This window comes from Camelus ferus, chromosome 19 (genome assembly GCF_009834535.1).
Source record: "Camelus ferus isolate YT-003-E chromosome 19, BCGSAC_Cfer_1.0, whole genome shotgun sequence".
NCBI classification, from domain to species: Eukaryota; Metazoa; Chordata; class Mammalia; order Artiodactyla; family Camelidae; genus Camelus; species Camelus ferus.
Genome location: NC_045714.1, coordinates 79,982 through 96,414, shown reverse-complemented (window position 1 = coordinate 96,414; position 16,433 = coordinate 79,982).

Below are 16,433 nucleotides of genomic sequence, written 5' to 3'. Positions count from 1 at the left end.
AAGGTTTATTAGGTCAAGTTTCGAGGGAAAGAGGGGGTTGCACTGAAAAGCCAAAGAGCAGCGAATGACTTCCCATGGACAGGAGAGGTTATTAGCGGAGTTCTACCAAACAGGGAACAACTTTTTTCCCAAAAATGCAATGAGGACGGATTCTATCCCACTTGTAAGCAGTCAGATAACAGAATAGTGCATTTGGGGAAGTTCCTTCATCAATCAGAAGGGCCTGGGTTCATATAGAATCACTTAGCAGGACTTCTCTCAATGTTACAGCGTGGGTTGGGTCGGAATACACGAGGTTTGGCTGGAAAGCCAAGTAGTAGTAGGGTCCTCCCTAGGACAGGCGTGGTAATATGCGGAGTTCCACCTAACAGGGACCTGCTGTGTTCCAAACAAGCTGCTTGTTAAGTCTTCTCCTTCCCTCACACACAGTCGGGTTCCTGAATGGTGCGTGTAGGGAGGTTCCTTTATCAATCAGAAGGGCCTGGGTTCACATAGAAGCTCTTAGCATGTTTTCCCTGATTGTTTCTTAGGGCGGGTTTCAAGGAAAAAGAGGGGATCACGCTGGAAAGCCAAGTAGAAGCAAGTGCCTACACATGAAAAGGATAAATAATTAGCAGATTTGCCCCTAAGATGGAACACCTGTATTCCACACAAGGTATGTTGTGGAATGCTTCCCCTCCAACACACACACAGAAGGCTTCCAGAATGGAGCCTGCTGGGAGGTTCCTCCATCAAGCAGATATGTGTGGGTTCACCTAGAAGCCCTTCCTTTGACATTCCTAAATGTTTCCTAGGGTGGGTTGCAAGTGAAATTTGGGGTTGTGCTGGAAAGCCAAGAAACAGTGAGAGCCTCCACATGGACAGGAGAGTTAATTAGAAGTTTCTCCTAACACGGAACACCTGTGTTCCCAAGAAGCTGCGTTGTGGACGGATTCTACCCTGATATGCACAGTCGGGTTCCAGAATGGTCTCTGTGGGGATATTCATCTTTATGCAGAAGGGCCTGATTTCACCTAGAATAACTTAGCATGACTTCCCTGAATGTTAATTAAGACCTGGTTTGAGGTAAAGGCGGGAGTTGCGTTGAAAACACAGTAGCAGCAAGTGCCTCCCCATTGATACGGAGGGTAATTATCGGAGTTCCCTCTAAAAGGGACCTCCTGTGTTCCAAAAAAGCTGCTTGTAGTAAGATTTCCCACTCCCTCACACACAGTCAGGTTCCAGAATTGAGTGTGTGGATAGGTTCCTTCATCAAGCAGAAGCGCCTGTGTTCAAATAGAAGCACTTAGCGTGACTTCCTTGAATGTTTCATAGGGCCGGGTTTGAGGAAAAACTGGGGGTTGAGCTGAAAATCAAGGAGAAGCGTGTGCCTCCCCATGGACTGGTGAGATATTTAGCAGAGTTCCCCTAACAGGGAGCACCTGTGTTCTCAACAAGCTTCTTGAAGGACGGCTTCCCCTCACCCATACACAGTCATGTTCCAGAATGGAGTGTGTGGAGAGGTTCCTTCATAAAGCAGAAACGCCTTGGATCACCTAGAATCACTTAGCGTGAATTCACACAATGATACTTAGGGAAAGATACAAGGGAACGGTGGGGTTGTGCTGTACAGCAAAGTAGCAGTGAGTACCTCCCCATGGACAGTAGAGGTAATTAGCGGTGTTCTACAAAACAGGGAATACCTGCATTCCCAACAATCTTAATGTAGGACAGCTTCCCCCCTACACACTGTCGTGTTGTAGAATGCAGCGTGTGGTGAGGTTCCTTCATCAAGCAGAAGCGCCTGGGTTCACCTAGAAGCTCTTAGAGTGACTTCACTGAATGTTTCCTACGGCAGGTTGCGAGGGAAATGAGAGGTTACGCAGGAAATCCAAGTAGAAGCGAATGCCTCCCAATAAACAAGAGTGGTTGTTAGTGGAGTTCCCCTAACAGGGAACAGCTTTGTTCCTACTAAGCTGCGTGGAATATGGCTTTTCCCCCTGACAAACACAGTCAGGTTCCAGATTGGTGCTACTGGGGATGTTCCTTCATCAAGGTGTAGAACATGTATTCACATAGATGCTCTCAGCTTCACTTCCCTGAATGTTTCCTTGGGAGGGTTACGAGGGAAATTTTGGGTATTGCTAGATAGCCAAGTAGCAGCGAGTGCCTCCACATGGACCGGAGATGTAATTATCGGTGTTTCCCCTAAGACGGAACACCTGTGTTCCAAAAAGCTATGAGGTGGATCGCTTCCCTCACAACACACACAGTCGGCTACAAGCATGGACTGTGTGGGGAGGTTCCTTCATCAAGCATAAACACCTGTGTGCATCTAGGACCCTTAAGCATAACTTCACTGAATGTAACATAGGGCGGGTTTCCAGGGTAAGGAGCGGGTTATGTTGGAAATCCAAGTAAAAGCGAGTGCCTCCACATGGACAGGAGAAGTATTTAGCAGTGATACCCGTAACAGGGTACACCTGTGTTCCCAACAAGTGGCCTTTAGGAAACTTGCCCACAGAAACACTGATTCCAGAATAAAGGATGTGGGGAGTTCCTTCATCAAGCAGAAGCGCCTGTGTTCACCTAGAATCCATTAACGTTACTTCCATGCATGATTCCTAGGGCAGGTTGCGAGGGAAAGGTGGTGGTTGCGCTGAAAAGCCAAGTAGCAGCCAGTGCCTCCCCATGAACAAGAGAGGTAATTAGTGGAGTACCCACTAACAGGGAACAATTGTGTTCCCAAAAAGCTGCGTGGAAGACGGCTTCCCCCCTACACACACACACATCTGGGTTCCAGAATGGAGTGTGTGTTGAGATAACTTCATGAAGCAGAAGCCCCTGTGTTCACATAGAATCCCGTAGCGTAAATTCACTGAATGTTTCATAGAGTGGGTTTTGAGGGAATAGTGGTGTTTCCACAGTAAATCCAATTAGCAGCGACTGCCTCCTCATGGACCTAAGAGGTAATTGTCTCAGTTCCAACTAAGAGGGAACATCTGTGTTCCTAACAAGCTGCATGGAGGGACTTCATTGACCCACGCACAGTGGGTTTCCTGAATGGAGTATGTGGGGTGGATCCTTATTCAAGCAGAAGCGCCTGGGTAGAAGATGAAGCCACTAGCGTGACTGCCCACAGTGTCTTCTATGGCGGGTTGCCAAATAAATGCAGGGGTTGTGCAGGAAGTCCAAGTAACCGTGAGTGTCTCACCATGGAAAGGAGAGGTAATTAGCAGAGTACCCCATAACAGGGAACACTTATATTCCCAAATAGTTACGTGGATGACGGCTTCCCCCTTAAAAACACACAATTGGGTTCCAGAATGAAGCATAAGGGGAGGTTCCTCCATCAAGCAGAAGTGCCTGGGTACACCTAGATTCCCTTAGCATGACTTCCTTGAATGTTCCCTAGAACAGGTTGCGAGGGACACGGGGGGATGCGCGGGAAACCCTTGTAAGAGCGAGTGCCTGCCAATCAACAAGAGAGGTATTTAGTGGAGATCCCGTAACAGGGAACACCTCTGTTTCCTAAAAGCTGCATGGAATACGGCATTTCCCCCTGACAAACACAGTCAGGTTCCAGATTGGTGCTACTGGGAATGTTCCTTCATCAAGCTGGAGAACCTGAATTCACATAGAAGCTCTCAGGTTGACTTCCCTGAATATTTCCTTGGGAGGGTTGCAAGGGAAATTTGGGGGGTTTGCTAGATAGCCAAGTATCAGCGAGTGCCTCCACATGGACCGGAGAATTAATTATCGGTGTTTCCGCTAAGACGGAACACCTGTGTTCCAAAAAGCTACGAGGAGGATCGCTTCCCTCACAACACACACAGTCGTCGACCAGCATGGACTGTGTGGGGAGGTTCCTTCCACAAGCAGAAACACCTGTGTTCATCTAGGACCCTTTAGCGTAACTTCCGTGAATGTTTCCTAGGGAGGGTTTTGAGGGTAAAGTGGGGGTTATGCTGGAAAGCCAAGTAACAGCGAGTGCCTCCCCATGGACAGGAGAAGTAATTAGCAATGATCCCTGTAACAGGGAACACCTGTGTTCCCAACAAGCTGCTTGGATGACGGATTCCCCCCTAAAGACACACAATTGGGTTCTAGAATGAAGCATTTGGGGAGGTTCCTTCATCAAGTAAAAGTGCCTGTGTACATCTAGAAGCCCTTAGAATGACTTTCCTGAATGTTTCTTAGGGTGGTTGCGAGGGAATAGGCAGGTATGCGCTTGAAAGCCAAGGAGCAGCGAGTGTCTCCAATGGACAGGAGAGGTAATAAGCGGAGTTCCCCCTAACTGGGAACACCTGTGTTCACAAAAAGCAGCATGAAGGACGACTTGACCCTATACACACACAAACGGGTTCCAGAATGGAAAGTGTGGGGACGTTCCTTCATCAAGCAGAATCGCCTGTGTTCACATAGAAGCCCTTATCGTGACTTCCCTGTATGATTCTAGGGCGGTTTGAGAGGGAAATTTGGGGGCTGCGCTGCAAACCCAAGTAGCAGAGAGTGCATCCACATGGACAAGAGAGGAAATTAGTAGAGTTTTTCCTAACACTGATGAAGCTGCATGAAGGAGGGCTTCCCCCATACAAACACAGTCAGGTTCCAGAAGGGTGCAAGAGGGATGATCCTTCATCAAGCAGAAGAGCCAGGGTTCATATAGAAGCTCTTAGCATGACTCCTCTCAATGTTAAAGCGTGGGTTGCGGAGGAATAGATGGGGTTTGGCTGGAAAGCCAAGTAGCAGCAGGGTCCTCCCTAGGACAGGCGTGGTAATATGCGGAGTTCCCCCTAACAGGGACCTGCTGTGTTCCAAACAAGCTGCTTGTAGTAAGACTTCTCCCTCACTCATACACAATCGGATTCCTGAATGGGGCGTGTGGGGAGGTTCCTTCATCATGCAGAAGCACCTGGGTTCATCTAGAAGCCCTTAGCATGACTTCCCTGAATGTTCCATAGAACAGGTTGCGAGGGACACGGGCGGTTGCGCGGGAAACCCTTGTAATAGCGAGTGACTCCCAATCGAATGGAGAGGTAATTAGCGGAGTTCCCCTAACAAGGAACACCTGTGTTCCCATAAAGCTGCGTGGAGAACGGCATTTCCCACTGACAAACACAGTCACGTTCCAGAATGGTGCAACTGGGGAAGTTCTTCATCAAGCAAATGGGCCTGTGTTCACTTAGAAGCCCTTCGCGTGAATTCCTTGAAGGTTTTTAGTGCAGGTTTCGAGGGAAAAGAGGGGGTTACACTGAAAAGACACGGAGCAGCGAATGACTCCCCATGGACAGGAGAGGTAATTAGCGGAGTTCTACCTAATAGGGAACAACTTTGTTCCCAAAAATGCATTGAGGACGGGTTCTATCCCTGATGTAAGCAGTCAGGTAACAGAATGCTGCATGTGGGGAGGTTCTTTAGTCAATCAGAAGGGCCAGGGTTCACATAGAAGCTCTTAGCATGTTTTCCCTGATTGTATTTTAAGGCGGGTTTCAAGGAAAAAAAGGGTATCACGCTGGAAAGCCAAGTAGCAGCAAGTGCCTCCAAATAAAAAGGATAAATAATTAGCAGAGTTCCCCCTAACATGGAACAGCTGTATTCCCAACAAGGTATGTTGTGGAATGCTTCCCCTCCAACACACACACAGACGGCTTCCAGAATGGAGCCTGCTGATAGGTTCTTCCATCAAGCAGACAAGTGTGGGTTCACGTAGAAGCCCTTCCTTTGACATTCCTAAATGTTTCCTAGGGCGGGTTGCAAGTGAAATTTGGGGTTCTGCTGGAAATCCAAGAAACAATGAGAGCCTCCACATGGACAGGAGAGTTAATTAGCATTTTCTCCTAACACGGAACACCTGTGTTCCCAAGTAGCTGCGTGTAGGACGACTTTTCCCCCTGACAAACTCAGTCAGGTTCCAGAATGGTGCAACTGGGGATGTACCTTCATCAAGCAGAAGGGCTTGTGTTCACTTAGAAGCCCTTAGCGTGACTTACATTAAGGTTTCTTGGGTCAAGTTTCGAGGGAACAGAGGGGGTTGCACTGAAAATTCACGGAGCAGCGAATGACTCCCCATGGACAGCAGAGGTAATTAGCGGAGTTCTATCATACAGGGAACAACTTTGTTCCCAAAAATGCATTGAGGACGGCTTCTATCCCTGATGTAAGCACTCAGATAACAGAATGGTGCATTTGGGGAGGTTCCTTCATCATTCAGAAGGGCCTGGGTTCATATAGAAGTTCTTAGCAGGACTTCTCTCAATTTTACAGCGTGGGTTGCGTCGGAATACACGGGGTTTGTTTGGAAAGCCAAGTAGCAGTAGGGTCCTCACTAGGACAGGCGTGGTAATATGCGGAGTTACCCCTAACAGGGACCTGCTGTGTTCCAAACAAGCTGCTTGTATTAAGTCTTCCCCCTCCATCACACACAGTCGGATTCCTGAATGGTGCGTGTGGGGAGGTTCCTTTATCAATCAGAAGGGTCTGGGTTCACATAGAAGCACTTAGCATGTTTTCTCTGATTGTATCTTAGGGCGGGTTTCAAGGAAAAAGAGGGGATCACGCTGAAAAGCCAAGTAGAATCAAGTGCCTACACATGAAAAGGATAAATAATTAGCAGAGATGCCCCTAAGTTGGAACACCAGTTTTCCCCACAAGGTATGTTGTGGAATGCTTCCCCTCCAAAACACACACAGACGGCTTCCAGAATGGAGCCTGCTGGGAGGTTCCTCCATCAAGCAGAAGTGCCTTGGTACACCTAGATTCCCTTAGCATGACTTCCCTGAATGTTCCCTAGAACAGGTTGCGAGGGACACGGGGGGGTTGCGCGGGAAACCGTTGTAGGAGCGAGTGCCTGCCAATCAACAAGAGAGGTATTTAGTGGAGATCCCGTAACAGGGAACACCTGTGTTCCCTAAAAGCTGCGTGGTATACAGCTTTTCCCCCTGACAAACACAGTCAGGTTCCAGATTGGTGCTACTGGGAATGTTCCTTCATCAAGCTGGAGAACCTGAATTCACATAGAAGCTCTCAGGTTGACTTCCCTGAATATTTCCTTGGGAGGGTTGCGAGGGAAATTTGGGGGGTTTGCTAGATAGCCAAGTAGCAGCGTGTGCCTCCACATGGACCGGAGAGTTAATTATCGGAGTTTCCCCTAAGACGGAACACCTGTGTTCCAAAATGCTACGTGGTGGATCACTTCCCCCACAACACACACAGTCGTCTACCAGCATGGACTGTGTGGGGAGGTTCCTTCAACAAGCAGAAACACCTGTGTTCATCTAGGACCCTTTAGCGTAACTTCCGTGAATGTTTCCTAGGGAGGGTTTTGAGGGTAAAGTGGGGGTTATGCTGGAAAGCCAAGTAACAGCGAGTGCCTCCCCATGGACAGGAGAAGTAATTAGCAATGATCCCTGTAACAGGGAACACCTGTGTTCCCAACAAGCTGCTTGGATGACGGATTCCCCCCTAAAGACACACAATTGGGTTCCAGAATGAAGCATTTGGGGAGGTTCCTTCATCAAGAAGAAGTGACTGGGTACACCTAGAAGCCCTTAGAATGACTTTCCTGAATGTTTCTTAGGGTGGTTGCGAGGGAATAGGCAGGTATGCACTTGAAAGCCAAGGAGCAGCGAGTGTCTCCAATGGAAAGGAGAGGTAATAAGCGGAGTTCCCCCTAACTGGGAACACCTGTGTTCACAAAAAGCTGCATGGAGGACGACTTGCCCCTATACACACACAAACGGGTTCCAGAATGGAAAGTGTGGGGGACGTTCCTTCATCAAGCAGAATCGCCTGTGTTCACATAGAAGCCCTTATCGTGACTTCCCTGTATGATTCAAACGACGGTTTGAGAGGGAAATTTGGGGGCTGCGCTGCAAACGCAAGTAGCAGAGAGAGCATCCACATGGACAAGAGAGGAAATTAGTAGAGTTTCTCCTAACACGGATGAAGCTGCATGAAGGAGGGCTTCCCCCATACAAACACAGTCAGGTTCCAGAAGGGTGCAAGTAGGGATGATCCTTCATCAAGCAGAAGGGCCTGGGTTCATATAGAAGCTCTTAGCATGACTCCTCTCAATGTTTCAGCGTGGGTTGCAGCGGAATAGACGGGGTTTGGCTGGAAAGCCAAGTAGCAGCAGGGTCCTCCCTAGGACAGGCGTGGTAATATGCGGAGTTCCCCCTAACAGGGACCTGCTGTGTTCCAAACAAGCTGCTTGTAGTAAGACTTGTCCCTCCCTCATACACAGTCGGATTCCTGAATGGGGCGTGTGGGGAGGTTCCTTCATCTTGCAGAAGCGCCTGGGTTCATCTAGAATCCCTTAGCATGACTTCCCTGAATGTTCCTTAGAACAGGTTGCGAGGGACACGGGCGGTTGCGCGGGAAACCCTTGTAACAGCGAGTGCCTCCCAATCGAATGGAGAGGTAATTAGCGGAGTTCCTCTAACAAGGAACACCTGTGTTCCCATAAAGCTGCGTGGAGGACGGCTTTTCCCCCTGACAAACACAGTCACGTTCCAGAATGGTGCAACTGGGGATGTTCTTCATCAAGCAAAAGGACCTGTGTTCACTTAGAAGCCCTTCGCATGACTTCCTTGAAGGTTTTTAGGGCAGGTTTCGAGGGAAAAGAGGGGGTTACACTGAAAAGCCACGGAGCAGCGAATGACTCCCCATGGACAGGAGAGGTCATTAGCAGAGTTCTACCTAACAGGGAACAACTTTGTTCCCAAAAATGCATTGAGGACGGCTTCTATCCCTGATGTAAGCAGTCAGGTAACAGAATGATGCATGTGGGGAGGTTCTTTAATTAATCAGAAGGGCCTGGGTTCACATAGAAGCTCTTAGCATGTTTTCCCTGATTGTTTTTTAAGGCGGGTTTCAAGGAAAAAGAGGGTATCACGCTGGAAAGCCAAGTAGCAGCCAGTGCCTCCAAATGAAAAGGATAAATAATTTGCAGGGTTCCCCCTAACATGGAACAGCTGTATTCCCAACAATGTATGTTGTGGAATGCTTCCCCTCCAACACACACACAGACGGCTTCCAGAATGGAGCCTGCTGGGAGGTTCCTCCATCAAGCAGAAACGTGTGGGTTCACGTAGAAGCCCTTCCTGTGACATTCCTTAATGTTTCCTTGAGCCGGTTGCAAGTGAAATTTGGGGTTGTGCTGGAAAGCCAAGAAACAGTGAGAGCCTCCACATGGACAGGAGAGTTAATTAGCATTTTCTCCTAACACGGAACACCTGTGTTCCCAAGAAGATGCGTGAAGGTCGACATTTCCTCCTGACAAACTCAGTCAGGTTCCAGAATGGTGCAAATGGGGATGTTCCTTCATCAAGCAGAAGGGCTTGTGTTCACTTAGAAGCCCTTAGAGTGAATTCCTTGTAGGATTCTTAGGTTAAGTTTCGAGGGAAAAGAGGGGGTTGCACTGAAAATCCACGGAGCAGCGAATGACTCCCCATGGACAGGAGAGGTAATTAGCGGAGTTCTATCATACAGGGAACATCTTTGTTCCCAAAAATTCATTGAGGACGGCTTCTATCCCTGATGTAAGCAGTCAGATAAAAGAATGGTGCATTTAGGGAGGTTCCTTCGTCAATCAGAAGGGCCTGGGTTCACATAGAATCTCTTAGCATGTTTTCTCTGATTGTATCTTAGGGCGGGTTTCAAGGAAAAAGAGGGGATCACGCTGAAAATCCAAGTAGAATCAAGTGCCTACACATGAAAAGGATAAATAATTAGCAGAGATGCCCCTAAGTTGGAACACCAGTTTTCCCCACAAGGAATGTTGTGGAATGCTTCCCCTCCAACACACACACAGACGGCTTCCAGAATGGAGCCTGCTGGGAGGTTCCTCCATCAAGCAGAAGTGCCTTGGTACACCTAGATTCCCTTAGCATGACTTCCCTGAATGTTCCCTAGAACAGGTTTCGAGGGACACGGGTGGGTTGCGCGGGAAACCGTTGTAGGAGCGAGTGCCTGCCAATCAACAAGAGAGGTATTTAGTGGAGATCCCGTAACAGGGAACACCTGTGTTCCCTAAAAGCTGCGTGGTATACAGCTTTTCCCCCTGACAAACACAGTCAGGTTCCAGATTGGTGCTACTGGGAATGTTCCTTCATCAAGCTGGAGAACCTGAATTCACATAGAAGCTCTCAGGTTGACTTCCCTGAATATTTCCTTGGGAGGGTTGCGAGGGAAATTTGGGGGGTTTGCTAGATAGCCAAGTAGCAGCGAGTGCCTCCACATGGACCGGAGAGTTAATTATCGGAGTTTCCCCTAAGACGGAACACCTGTGTTCCAAAATGCTACGTGGTGGATCACTTCCCCCACAACACACACAGTCGTCTACCAGCATGGACTGTGTGGGGAGGTTCCTTCAACAAGCAGAAACACCTGTGTTCATCTAGGACCCTTTAGCGTAACTTCCGTGAATGTTTCCTAGGGAGGGTTTTGAGGGTAAAGTGGGGGTTATGCTGGAAAGCCAAGTAACAGCGAGTGCCTCCCCATGGACAGGAGAAGTAATTAGCAATGATCCCTGTAACAGGGAACACCTGTGTTCCCAACAAGCTGCTTGGATGACGGATTCCCCCCTAAAGACACACAATTGGGTTCCAGAATGAAGCATTTGGGGAGGTTCCTTCATCAAGAAGAAGTGCCTGGGTACACCTAGAAGCCCTTAGAATGACTTTCCTGAATGTTTCTTAGGGTGGTTGCGAGGGAATAGGCAGGTATGCACTTGAAAGCCAAGGAGCAGCGAGTGTCTCCAATGGACAGGAGAGGTAATTAGCGGAGTTCTATCATACAGGGAACATCTTTGTTCCCAAAAATTCATTGAGGACGGCTTCTATCCCTGATGTAAGCAGTCAGATAAAAGAATGGTGCATTTAGGGAGGTTCCTTCATCAATCAGAAGGGCCTGGGTTCACATAGAATCTCTTAGCATGTTTTCTCTGATTGTATCTTAGGGCGGGTTTCAAGGAAAAAGAGGGGATCACGCTGAAAATCCAAGTAGAATCAAGTGCCTACACATGAAAAGGATAAATAATTAGCAGAGATGCCCCTAAGTTGGAACACCAGTTTTCCCCACAAGGTATGTTGTGGAATGCTTCCCCTCCAACACACACACAGACGGCTTCCAGAATGGAGCCTGCTGGGAGATTCCTCCATCAAGCAGATGTGCCTTGGTACACCTAGATTCCCTTAGCATGACTTCCCTGAATGTTCCCTAGAACAGGTTTCGAGGGACACGGGTGGGTTGCGCGGGAAACCGTTGTAGGAGCGAGTGCCTGCCAATCAACAAGAGAGGTATTTAGTGGAGATCCCGTAACAGGGAACACCTGTGTTCCCTAAAAGCTGCGTGGTATACAGCTTTTCCCCCTGACAAACACAGTCAGGTTCCAGATTGGTGCTACTGGGAATGTTCCTTCATAAAGCTGGAGAACCTGAATTCACATAGAAGCTCTCAGGTTGACTTCCCTGAATATTTCCTTGGGAGGGTTGCGAGGGAAATTTGGGGGGTTTGCTAGATAGCCAAGTAGCAGCGTGTGCCTCCACATGGACCGGAGAGTTAATTATCGGAGTTTCCCCTAAGACGGAACACCTGTGTTCCAAAATGCTACGTGGTGGATCACTTCCCCCACAACACACACAGTCGTCTACCAGCATGGACTGTGTGGGGAGGTTCCTTCAACAAGCAGAAACACCTGTGTTCATCTAGGACCCTTTAGCGTAACTTCCGTGAATGTTTCCTAGGGAGGGTTTTGAGGGTAAAGTGGGGGTTATGCTGGAAAGCCAAGTAACAGCGAGTGCCTCCCCATGGACAGGAGAAGTAATTAGCAATGATCCCTGTAACAGGGAACACCTGTGTTCCCAACAAGCTGCTTGGATGACGGATTCCCCCCTAAAGACACACAATTGGGTTCCAGAATGAAGCATTTGGGGAGGTTCCTTCATCAAGTAAAAGTGCCTGGGTACACCTAGAAGCCCTTAGAATGACTTTCCTGAATGTTTCTTAGGGTGGTTGCGAGGGAATAGGCAGGTATGCACTTGAAAGCCAAGGAGCAGCGAGTGTCTCCAATGGAAAGGAGAGGTAATAAGCGGAGTTCCCCCTAACTGGGAACACCTGTGTTCACAAAAAGCTGCATGGAGGACGACTTGCCCCTATACACACACAAACGGGTTCCAGAATGGAAAGTGTGGGGACGTTCCTTCATCAAGCAGAATCGCCTGTGTTCACATAGAAGCCCTTATCGTGACTTCCCTGTATGATTCAAACGACGGTTTGAGAGGGAAATTTGGGGGCTGCGCTGCAAACGCAAGTAGCAGAGAGAGCATCCACATGGACAAGAGAGGAAATTAGTAGAGTTTCTCCTAACACGGATGAAGCTGCATGAAGGAGGGCTTCCCCCATACAAACACAGTCAGGTTCCAGAAGGGTGCAAGTAGGGATGATCCTTCATCAAGCAGAAGGGCCTGGGTTCATCTAGAAGCTCTTAGCATGACTCCTCTCAATGTTTCAGCGTGGGTTGCAGCGGAATAGACGGGGTTTGGCTGGAAAGCCAAGTAGCAGCAGGGTCCTCCCTAGGACAGGCGTGGTAATATGCGGAGTTCCCCCTAACAGGGACCTGCTGTGTTCCAAACAAGCTGCTTGTAGTAAGACTTGTCCCTCCCTCATACACAGTCGGATTCCTGAATGGGGCGTGTGGGGAGGTTCCTTCATCTTGCAGAAGCGCCTGGGTTCATCTAGAATCCCTTAGCATGACTTCCCTGAATGTTCCTTAGAACAGGTTGCGAGGGACACGGGCGGTTGCGCGGGAAACCCTTGTAACAGCGAGTGCCTCCCAATCGAATGGAGAGGTAATTAGCGGAGTTCCTCTAACAAGGAACACCTGTGTTCCCATAAAGCTGCAAGGAGGACGGCTTTTCCCCCTGACAAACACAGTCACGTTCCAGAATGGTGCAACTGGGGATGTTCTTCATCAAGCAAAAGGGCCTGTGTTCACTTAGAAGCCCTTCGCGTGACTTCCTTGAAGGTTTTTAGGGCAGGTTTCGAGGGAAAAGAGGGGGTTACACTGAAAAGCCACGGAGCAGCGAATGACTCCCCATGGACAGGAGAGGTCATTAGCAGAGTTCTACCTAACAGGGAACAACTTTGTTCCCAAAAATGCATTGAGGACGGCTTCTATCCCTGATGTAAGCAGTCAGGTAACAGAATGATGCATGTGGGGAGGTTCTTTAATTAATCAGAAGGGCCTGGGTTCACATAGAAGCTCTTAGCATGTTTTCCCTGATTGTTTTTTAAGGCGGGTTTCAAGGAAAAAGAGGGTATCATGCTGGAAAGCCAAGTAGCAGCCAGTGCCTCCAAATGAAAAGGATAAATAATTTGCAGGGTTCCCCCTAACATGGAACACCTGTATTCCCAACAATGTATGTTGTGGAATGCTTCCCCTCCAACACACACACAGACGGCTTCCAGAATGGAGCCTGCTGGGAGGTTCCTCCATCAAGCAGAAACGTGTGGGTTCACGTAGAAGCCCTTCCTGTGACATTCCTTAATGTTTCCTAGGGCGGGTTGCAAGTGAAATTTGGGGTTGTGCTGGAAAGCCAAGAAACAGTGAGAGCCTCCACATGGACAGGAGAGTTAATTAGCAGTTTCTCCTAACACGGAACACCTGTGTTCCCAAGAAGATGCGTGAAGGTCGACATTTCCTCCTGACAAACTCAGTCAGGTTCCAGAATGGTGCAAATGGGGATGTTCCTTCATCAAGCAGAAGGGCTTGTGTTCACTTAGAAGCCATTAGCGTGACTTCCTTGAAGGATTCTTAGGTTAAGTTTCGAGGGAAAAGAGGGGGTTGCACTGAAAATCCACGGAGCAGCGAATGACTCCCCATGGACAGGAGAGGTAATTAGCGGAGTTCTATCAAACAGGGAACATCTTTGTTCCCAAAAATTCATTGAGGACGGATTCTATCCCTGATGTAAGCAGTCAGATAACAGAATGGTGCATTTAGGGAGGTTCCTTCAATCAGAAGGGCCTGGGTTCATATAGAATCTCTTAGCATGACTTCTCTCAATGTTACATCGTGGGTTGCGTTGGAATACACGGTGTTTGGATGGAAAGCCAAATAGCAGTATGGTCCTTCCTAGGACAGGCGTGGTAATATGCGGAGTTCCCCCTAACAGGGACCTGCTGTGTTCCAAACAAACTGCTTGTAGTAAGTTTTCCCCCTCCATCACACACAGTCGGGTTCTAGAATGGTGCGTGTGGGGAGGTTCCTTTATTAATCAGAAGAGCCTGGGTTCACATAGAAGCTATTAGCATGTTTTCCCTGATTGTATCTTAGGGCGGGTTTCAAGGAAAAGATGGGATCACGCTGGAAAGCCAAATAGAAGCAAGTGCGTACACATGAAAAGGATAAATAATTAGCAGAGTTTCCCCTAAGATGGAACACCTGTATTCCCCACAAGGTATGTTTTGGAATGCTTTCCCTACAACACACACAGAGACGGCTTCCAGAATTGAGCCTGCTGGGAGGTTCCTCCATCAAGCAGAAACGTGTGGGTTCACCTAGAAGCCCTTCCTGTGACATTCCTAAATGTTTCCTAGGGCGGGTTGCAAGTGAAATTTGGTGTTGTGCTGGAAAGCCAAGAAACAGTGAGAGCCTCCACATGGACAGGAGAGTTAATTAGCAGTTTCTCCTAACACGGAACACCTGTGTTCCCAAGAAGCTGCGTGGAGGACGGTTTCTCCCCCTGATATACACAGTCGTGTTCCAGAATGGTCTCTGTGGGTATATTCATCTTTATGCAGAAGGACCTGAGTTCACCTAGAATAACTTAGCATGACTTCACTGAATGTTACTTAAGACCTGGTTTGAGGGAAAGGCGGGAGTTCCGTTGAAAACACAGTAGCAGCAAGTGCCTCCCCATGGATATGGGAGGTAATTATTGGAGTTCCCTCTAACAGGCACCAACTGAGTTCCAAAAAAGCAGCTTGTAGTAAGATTCCCTCTCCCTACACAGAGTCAGGTTCCAGAATGGACTGTGTGGATAGGTTCCTTCATCAAGCAGAATCTCCTGTGTTCAAATAGAAGCACGTAGAGTGACTTCCTTGAATGTTTCATAGGGTCGGTTTGAGGAAAAGGTGGGGGTTGAGCTGAAAATTCAAGGAGAAGCGAGTGCCTCCCCATGGACAGGTGAGGTTATCAGCAGAGTTCTCCTTACAGGGAACACCTGTGTTCTCAACAAGCTTCTTGAAGGACGGCTTCCCCTAACCCACACACAGTCAGGTCCCAGAATGGAGTGTGTGGAGAGGTTCCTTAATGAAGCAGAAACGCCTTGGATCACCTAGAATCCCTTAGCGTGGATTCACTCAATGATTCCTGTGGAGAGTTACAAGTGAATGGTGGGGGTGGCGCTGTACTGCAAAGTAGCAGTGAGTGCCTCCCCATGGACAGTAGAGGTAATTAGCGATGTTCTACGTAACAGGGAATACATGCATTCCCAACAAGCTTAGTGTAGGAGAGCTTAACCACTACACACATTCTTGATCTAGAATGCAGCGTGTGGTGCGATTCCTTCATCAAACAGAAGCGCCTGGGTTCACCTAGAAGCTCTTAGCTTGACTTCACTGAATGTTTCCTACGGCAGGATGCGAGGGAAAAGAGGGGTTACGCAGGAAATCCAAGTAGTAGCGAATGCCTCCCAATCAACAAGACAGGAAGTATGTGGAGTTCCCATAACAGGGAACACCTGTGTTACCAAAAATCTGCATGGAATATCGTTTTTCCCCTTACAAGCAGAGTCAGGTTCCAGATTGGTGCTACTGGGAATGTTCCTTCATCAAGCTGGAGAACATGAATTCACATAGAAGCTCTCAGGTTCACTTCCCTGAATGTTTCCTTGGGAGGGTTGAGAGGGAAATTTGGGCGTTTTGCTAGATAGCCAAGTAGCATCTAGTGCCTCCACATGGACCAGAGAGGTAATTATCGGATCTTCCCCTAAGACGGAACACCTGTGTTAGAAAAAGCTACGTGTTTGGTCGCTTCCCTCACAACACACACAGTCGGCTACAAGCATGGACTGTGTGGGGAGGTTCCTTCATCAAGCATAAAAACCTGTGTGCACCTAGGACCCTTAAGCATAACTTCCCTGAATGTTTAAAAGGGCGTGTTTCCTGGTTAAGGTGGGGGTTATGTTGGAAAGCCAAATAACAGCGAGTGCCTCCCCATGGACAGGAGAACTAATTAGCAGTGATCCCCGTAACAGGGAACACCTGTGTTCCCAACAAGTGGCCTTTAGGAAACTTGCCCACAGAAACACTGATTCCAGAATAAAGGATGTGGGGAGTTCCTTCATAAAGCAGAAGCTCCTGAGTTGACCTAGAATCACTTAACGTTACTTCCATGCATGATTCCTAGGGCAGGTTGCGAGGGTAAGTTGGTGGTTGCGCTGAAAATC